Here is a 7,485-nt window from a genome sequence, read left to right as displayed (position 1 = left end):
AAATATGAGTAATCATTCATGACTTATTTACATGAAAACAAAATTACATATCCTTTATATCTAATCCATACACCAACGACCAAAAACACCTACAAACACTTTCATTCTTCAATTTTCTTCATCTAATTGATTTCTCTCAAGTTCTATCTTCAAGTTCTAAGTGTTCTTCATAAATTCCAAAAGTTCTAGTTTCATAAAATCAAGAATACTTCCAAGATTGCAAGTTTACTTCCAAGTTTTCTAAATCCATTCCAAGTAATCATCCAAGATCAAGAAACCTTTGTTACTTACAGTAGGTTATCTTTCTAATTCAAGGTAATAATCATATTCAAACTTTAATTCAATTTCTATAACTATAACAATCTTATTTCGAGTGGAAATCTTACTTGAAATTGTTTTCGTGTCATGATTCTGCTTCAAGAACTTTCAAGCCATCCAAGGATCCTTTGAAGCTAGATCTATTTTTCTCATTTCCAGTAGGTTTATCCAAGGAACTTGAGGTAGTAATGATGTTCATAACATCATTCGATTCATACATATAAAGCTATCTTATTCGAAGGTTTAAACTTGTAATCACTAGAACATAGTTTAGTTTATTCTAAACTTGTTCGCAAATAAAAGTTAATCCTTCTAACTTGACTTTTAAAATCAACTAAACACATGTTCTATATCTATATGATATGCTAACTTAATGATTTAAAACCTGAAAACACGAAAAACACCGTAAAATCGGATTTACGCCGTCGTAGTAACACCGCGGGCTGTTTTGGGTTAGTTAATTAAAAACTATGATAAACTTTGATTTAAAAGTTATTATTCTGGGAAAATTATTTTTATTATGAACATGAAACTATATCCAAAAATTATGGTTAAACTCAAAGTGGAAGTATGTTTTCTAAAATAGTCATCTAGACGTCGTTCTTTCGACTGAAATGACTACCTTTACAAAAACGACTTGTAACTTATTTTTCCGACTATAAACCTATACTTTTTCGGTTTAGATTCATAAAATAGAGTTCAATATGAAACCATAGCAATTTGATTCACTCAAAACGGATTTAAAATGAAGAAGCTATGGGTAAAACAAGATTGGATAATTTTTCTCATTTTAGCTACGTGAAAATTGGTAACAAATCTATTCCAACCATAACTTAATCAACTTGTATTGTATATTATGTAATCTTGAGATACCATACACACGTATACAATGTTTCGACCTATCATGTCGACACATCTATATATATTTCGGAACAACCATAGACACTCTATATGTGAATGTTGGAGTTAGCTATACAGGGTTGAGGTTGATTCCAAAATATATATAGTTTGAGTTGTGATAAATACTGAGATACGTATACACTGGGTCGTGGATTGATTCAAGATAATATTTATTGATTTATTTCTATACATCTAACTATGGACAACTAGTTGTAGGTTACTAACGAGGACAGCTGACTTAATAAACTTAAAAAATCAAAATATATTAAAAGTGTTGTAAATATATTTTGAACATACTTTGATATATATGTATATATTGTTATAGGTTCGTGAATCAACCAGTGGCCAAGTCTTACTTTCCGATGAAGTAAAAATATGTGAAAGTGAGTTATAGTCCCACTTTTAAAATCTAATATTTTTGGGATGAGAATACGTGCAGGTTTTATAAATGATTTACAAAATAGACGCAAGTACGTGAAACTATATTCTATGGTTGAATTATCGAAATCGAATATGCCCCTTTTTATTAAGTCTGGTAATCTAAGAATTAGGGAACATACACCCTAATTGACGCGAATCCTAAAGATAGATCTATTGGGCCTAACAAACCCCATCCAAAGTACCGGATGCTTTAGTACTTCGAAATTTATATCATATCCGAAGGGTGTCCCGGAATGATGGGGATATTCTTATATATGCATCTTATTAATGTCGGTTACCAGGTGTTCACCATATGAATGATTTTTATCTCTATGTATGGGATGTGTATTGAAATATGAAATCTTGTGGTCTATTGTTACGATTTGATATATATAGGTTAAACCTATAACTCACCAACATTTTTTGTTGACGTTTTAAGCATGTTTATTCTCAGGTGATTATTAAGAGCTTCCGCTGTGACATACTTAAATAAGGACAAGATTTGGAGTCCATGCTTGTATGATATTGTGTAAAACTGCATTCAAGAAACTGATTTCGATGTAACATATTTGTATTGTAAACCATTATGTAATGGTCGTGTGTAAACAGGATATTTTAGATTATCATTATTTGATAATCTACGTAAAGCTTTTTAAACCTTTATTTATGAAATAAAGGTTATGGTTTGTTTTAAAAATGAATGCAGTCTTTGAAAAATGTCTCATATAGAGGTCAAAACCTCGCACCGAAATCAATTAATATGGAACGTTTTTAATCAATAAGAAAGGGACCTTTCAGTTGGTATCAGAGCGTTGGTCTTAGAGAACCAGAATTTTGCATTAGTGTGTCTTATCGAGTTTGTTAGGATGCATTAGTGAGTCTGGACTTCGACCGTGTTTACTTGAAAAATGATTGCTTAACAAATTTTGTTGGAAACTATATATTTTTAACATGTGAATATTATGTGATATATTAATCTCTTAACGTGTTTGATATTATGTGATAGATGTCTACCTCTAATACAAGTCCCATTGACTCACCTAATAATAATGAAGAGTCAAATGTAATTTGGAATGATTCGTGGACTGATTCACAAATTCTCGAAGAGGAACCGGAAGAAGAATCAGAATCGGAAGAAGAATCGGAACCGGAGGAGGAGGAACTAGAAGAAGAAATAGAACCGGTGGGGGAAATAATAAAACGGTTAAGTAAAAGAAAATCCTCAACCAACCGACCAAGGTTAATTATGGTCAACGGTGTTTCCGCCAATGAAGCAAAATATTGGGAGGATTACCAATTCTCCGATGAATCGGATCCCGACGAGGATTCCGATGATGTTATAGAAATTACCCCAACTGAATTTAAAAAGGCAAAAGAGAACAATAAGGGAAAGGGCATAAAAATAGAGAAATCTGATTCCAACCCCGATGAACTTTATATGTATCGTCAACACCCGTATTTCTTAAGTTGTAACAATAACCCGGGAACCTCTAAACCACCAGGTTTTTCTAGACCAATGTGAAAAACGACGGCTCGTATTAGGGGAACATCATATATCCCTAAAAACTTAGCAAAAAGAACCAAGTTCGTAAAAGAAGAAACGAGTGAGTCGGAATAAGATAGTTGTATTTGTGCGGTGTAATATATGTAATATAGTGTGCTTATGCTTTACGATATATGTAAAAATTGCTTGTATTAATAAGTATCTTTTAGGAATCTAACTCTTGTCTATTTTACAGTATAAAAACACAAAATGGATAGACAACCCAATATTTTAGAAGACTTACCCGGAGACATGATTGATGAAATCTTGTCTAGAGTCGGTCAGAATTCCTCGGCACAACTATTTATGGCAAAATCAGTTTGTAAGACATTCGAAGAACGTTCCAAGAATGCCTTGGTTTATAAAAGGCTTTCGTTTGAAAGATGGGGGATATCACATTGGGAAACCCATAAGTTACGATGTGTTTACTTTGACGCATATATTGCGGGGAGATTTCGTGCCTGCCCTAAGGCTAAGGGGAGAACTGCATGTCCTACTAGATCCCCAAGAGCTGAGTCAATAGCACCGGCTAGAGAGCTTTTCTTAGTTTTAGTGTTTCAACGGGTTAAGAAATTATTTTGACTCAATGTATCCGAATATAGGACTTCATGATTTAGAAAAAGCGGCTAACATGCAACATAAAGAAGCATGTTATGCTTACGGGTTAGTAATGTTCGCTTCTCACCAAAGTGAGAAAAAGAACATCTGGCTACAACTATTAAACAAAACGTTCCCACAAGTGACGGAGTCGATAATTGGGTAAGAAATGAGGTTTTTAGGTTATTACGAGACTGTTGGTCATTACGTAACCCTCGTCCCTTTGACGACATTACAACATGCTGTCTTATCAACGGCCATAACGGTTATGTTCCACAAGACCAAGGATGGGAAGTAGTCCTAGTAAAACCAGAATGCATGACTTATTTCTGGACGTATGAATTACGTGTCTTTATTGCCTTTGCTGAACGACTTGTGTACTAGCTAGAATTATCTTCACAACTATCTTGTATCAAAGTTATTGTGTGCTATATTTCATGCTTTATGTAAAATAAGCGGTATTGTAAGTTTGTAAAATATTGTATAAAAGTTTGAACGCGAAATATTATTATAATCAATTTTTCATATAGAATTATAGTAGTTGAATTGTATATTAGCTACTAAGTATGAACTTAACGGGTAGGTACTACCCGAATTTAAACTTATAAAACGCTAATATGAAGAAAAAGCTTTTATAAATGAGTTCATATTATGCTACAAAATACTATTAACTACTCTTAATATTCTGTATGATTAACTTGTTCCATTTGACTATTTTGAAGGAAATGGCACCGACTACTCGACACACCGTGAATATGAATGAAGAGGAATTCCGTACTTTTCTAGCTTCAAACATAGCCGCAGTACAGGCTGCACTACATACCAACAATAACCTTAGATCTAGCAGTACATGAAATCGTGTAGGATGCACCTACAAAGAATTCACTGCCTGCAAACCTTTGGAATTTGATGGAACCGAAGGACCGATCGGATTGAAACGGTGGACCGAGAAGGTCGAATCGGTGTTTGCCATAATTAAGTGTACTGAAGAGGACAAAGTGAAGTACGCTACGCATACCTTCACAGGTTCTGCGTTAACATGGTGGAATACCTATCTAGAGCAAGTGGGACAAGATGATGCGTATGCACTACTGATATTGCTATAAATATACATATAGTTCTTCGCAATATCAATCCAAAATGTTATGATTTTATGTGTATTCGAGTAGTTTTCGGTTTGTAATTGGTTAAAATGTCCAAAGCGTCGAATGAAATGCTATTATGGATTTTCAATGATATAAAGATCAAAATGAAGATAAAATGAAGATTTCTAATGAGTAACAAAAGACTACAACATCGCGCTTCAAGACTACAAGTTAAAATGATCGAAATCACGAAATCAGCGAGCCTGCACGAAAAAAAATCATAACTAAATCATACGGACTCGAAAAAAGGCGAATCAGGTGTCCAGACGTCCGTAATTAAAAAATCTACAACTTTCAAGAAGAGACCTTACGCGAAACGCGTACACATCTACGCGAAACGCGTAATGTTTAGACGAGATTCAGATTGGAACTACATATGGGCCGGTTACTTTTTATTAAAAATAAGTATACTTTGTCCAGGCTTTACACTTTACAGAGGAATCCAAGCATGTGTATTTCCTCACCTACCACTTCTCAACTTAAATATATACTACTACTGTTACAGAGAAAGAAGGTAGTAGTTTAGGAACACAAATCATAAATCATTATTTTCAACCTACTGTAATTTATTTTCTTTTACTCCGTATCAATTATTTTAAGTTCCGTATCAATTTTCAAGATCAAGATTTAGGATAGTTTCAATATTAAGGGTGTATTGTTCGTGTGTACGGGTGCTTTCATTTCCATTTTCTACCATTTGTAATCAATAAATTGAAGACCTTTTGTAAGTTTGTTACTTTCATTTTTATTATTGTCATTGTTACTTATTATTATGTTTATGTTAATGTATTATTATTTTTACTCCCGTATCATTATCATGATTAGTTAGTAAATTTCCCTAGTGTTTGCTTAGATGTAGAGCCCCTAGTGAAAGGGATTGTTATCATTTGTACAAATTAAAATGTAACTTTAGTATTTTTAACATTGACCCTAATTAAAAGAACCATTATTATGTACTTGAATATTTAACCCTTGCCACTTAATTTATTAGATTCAAATAACGAAAGTTATTTTTATCTATATAAATTAAGCTTCAACATTAAAAGTGATCTAGACGAACTTATGAATAATTTACTAACACTAAATTAGAAATAAAGTTCGGTGGTTTGGGTAATATCACTAGTTACATAATAGTAAAATTGTAAAAAGGGAAACCGTTATGATTTGGGTTTTGGCGAAAGTCAAAACTGGGTTGGGCCTCAATTTAAATACTTGGGGACTAGTAGCTATCTAAATAGAATCCGATGAAAATTAGATTTAATTTAGCTAGTCATAACTTTATATTTATTCGAAAGAAAAATATAAAGTTTTATACTAAAACATTTTAATAGGGCTTAAACTCAAAACAATCCATAGATCTAGAGGTGACACATTTAAGTAAACACTCCCATTTATATATTGCAAATAATTATTATTGTTATTTATTTACGTATTATTATACAGAAATATAAAAAAAAACAACTTAATCTCCTTCAGTTTAAACACTACTGTTTTGTCACCTGGATTATAACATACGTGGATCGCGTATAATTCTACACGATACGCGTACATTTTAAAAACATACGCGAAACGCGTATATAATTACGTGAAACGTGTAAGTACAAGTACCAGTACTGTTTCGGTTTTTATTTAAATTTAATTTTTAATTAATTACTTTAATACTAATATTAATTTATTTCAAGTCATAATATTTATAATAGTATGTAGTACTTTAATTCACCTTTTATTAATTTAAATCCGATAACTTTTATTAGTTGGTAATTTTAGTTAATTTTATTTAAATTATATTTCTATGTTATAATATTAAATTCTTAATCCATTATTATTATTTTAGTTAATTAAAATCCAAAACAAACCCCTTTTCTACTAGATTAACTATCGGTAATTTAATCTCATGAACTCCATTCTCCCTGTGGAACGAACCGGATTTACCAACAAACTAAACTACGCGAATAGGACTAGTTGCCTATATGTGTGAAATCAACCTGAATTCATTAAAACACCACATATACAATAAATCAATTCGTGTAACAAAATAACTCAAATCCGTTCATAAATAAAGGTTACGATCGAGCACATCAACTTTTTGGCGCTGCTGCCGGGGAGAAATTGTTCATTCAGGAATTTAATTACTTTTAGTTATTTGATCCTGTCATCGGGATTTATTTTCCTACGAAAGTTCTGTTTTATTTTTCTCTTTGTTCTTTTTAAATTTCAACTAGGTACCAGTCATACTGTAATATGGATGATTTTGAGAATATGACCATGGAAAATCTTTTTAATGCCCAACAATTTAATCAATACTCTCAAACAAGTTTTGATCATAATTGGTGCGATTCATCTACGTTTAATAGGGTTGAAACTACATATATTTGTGAAAATTGTGGAGGTTACCATTTAACTTGGGAATGTGATTATCATATTTCCATGGATCAAATGGAGAGTTATGAACCCATGAACTATATATGGAATGAATATCAAGAGAATAACTCGAATCCAGATTTTTATTATCTAAACCAACCTTATTACGACTCTTCACAAAATTATCAACAATACCAATCT

The sequence above is a fragment of the Rutidosis leptorrhynchoides genome, chromosome 3 (assembly GCF_046630445.1).
Source record: "Rutidosis leptorrhynchoides isolate AG116_Rl617_1_P2 chromosome 3, CSIRO_AGI_Rlap_v1, whole genome shotgun sequence".
Lineage (NCBI taxonomy): Eukaryota > Viridiplantae > Streptophyta > Magnoliopsida > Asterales > Asteraceae > Rutidosis > Rutidosis leptorrhynchoides.
The sequence above is the reverse complement of the archived record's forward strand: the minus strand, read 5'-3'. Positions refer to the sequence as shown.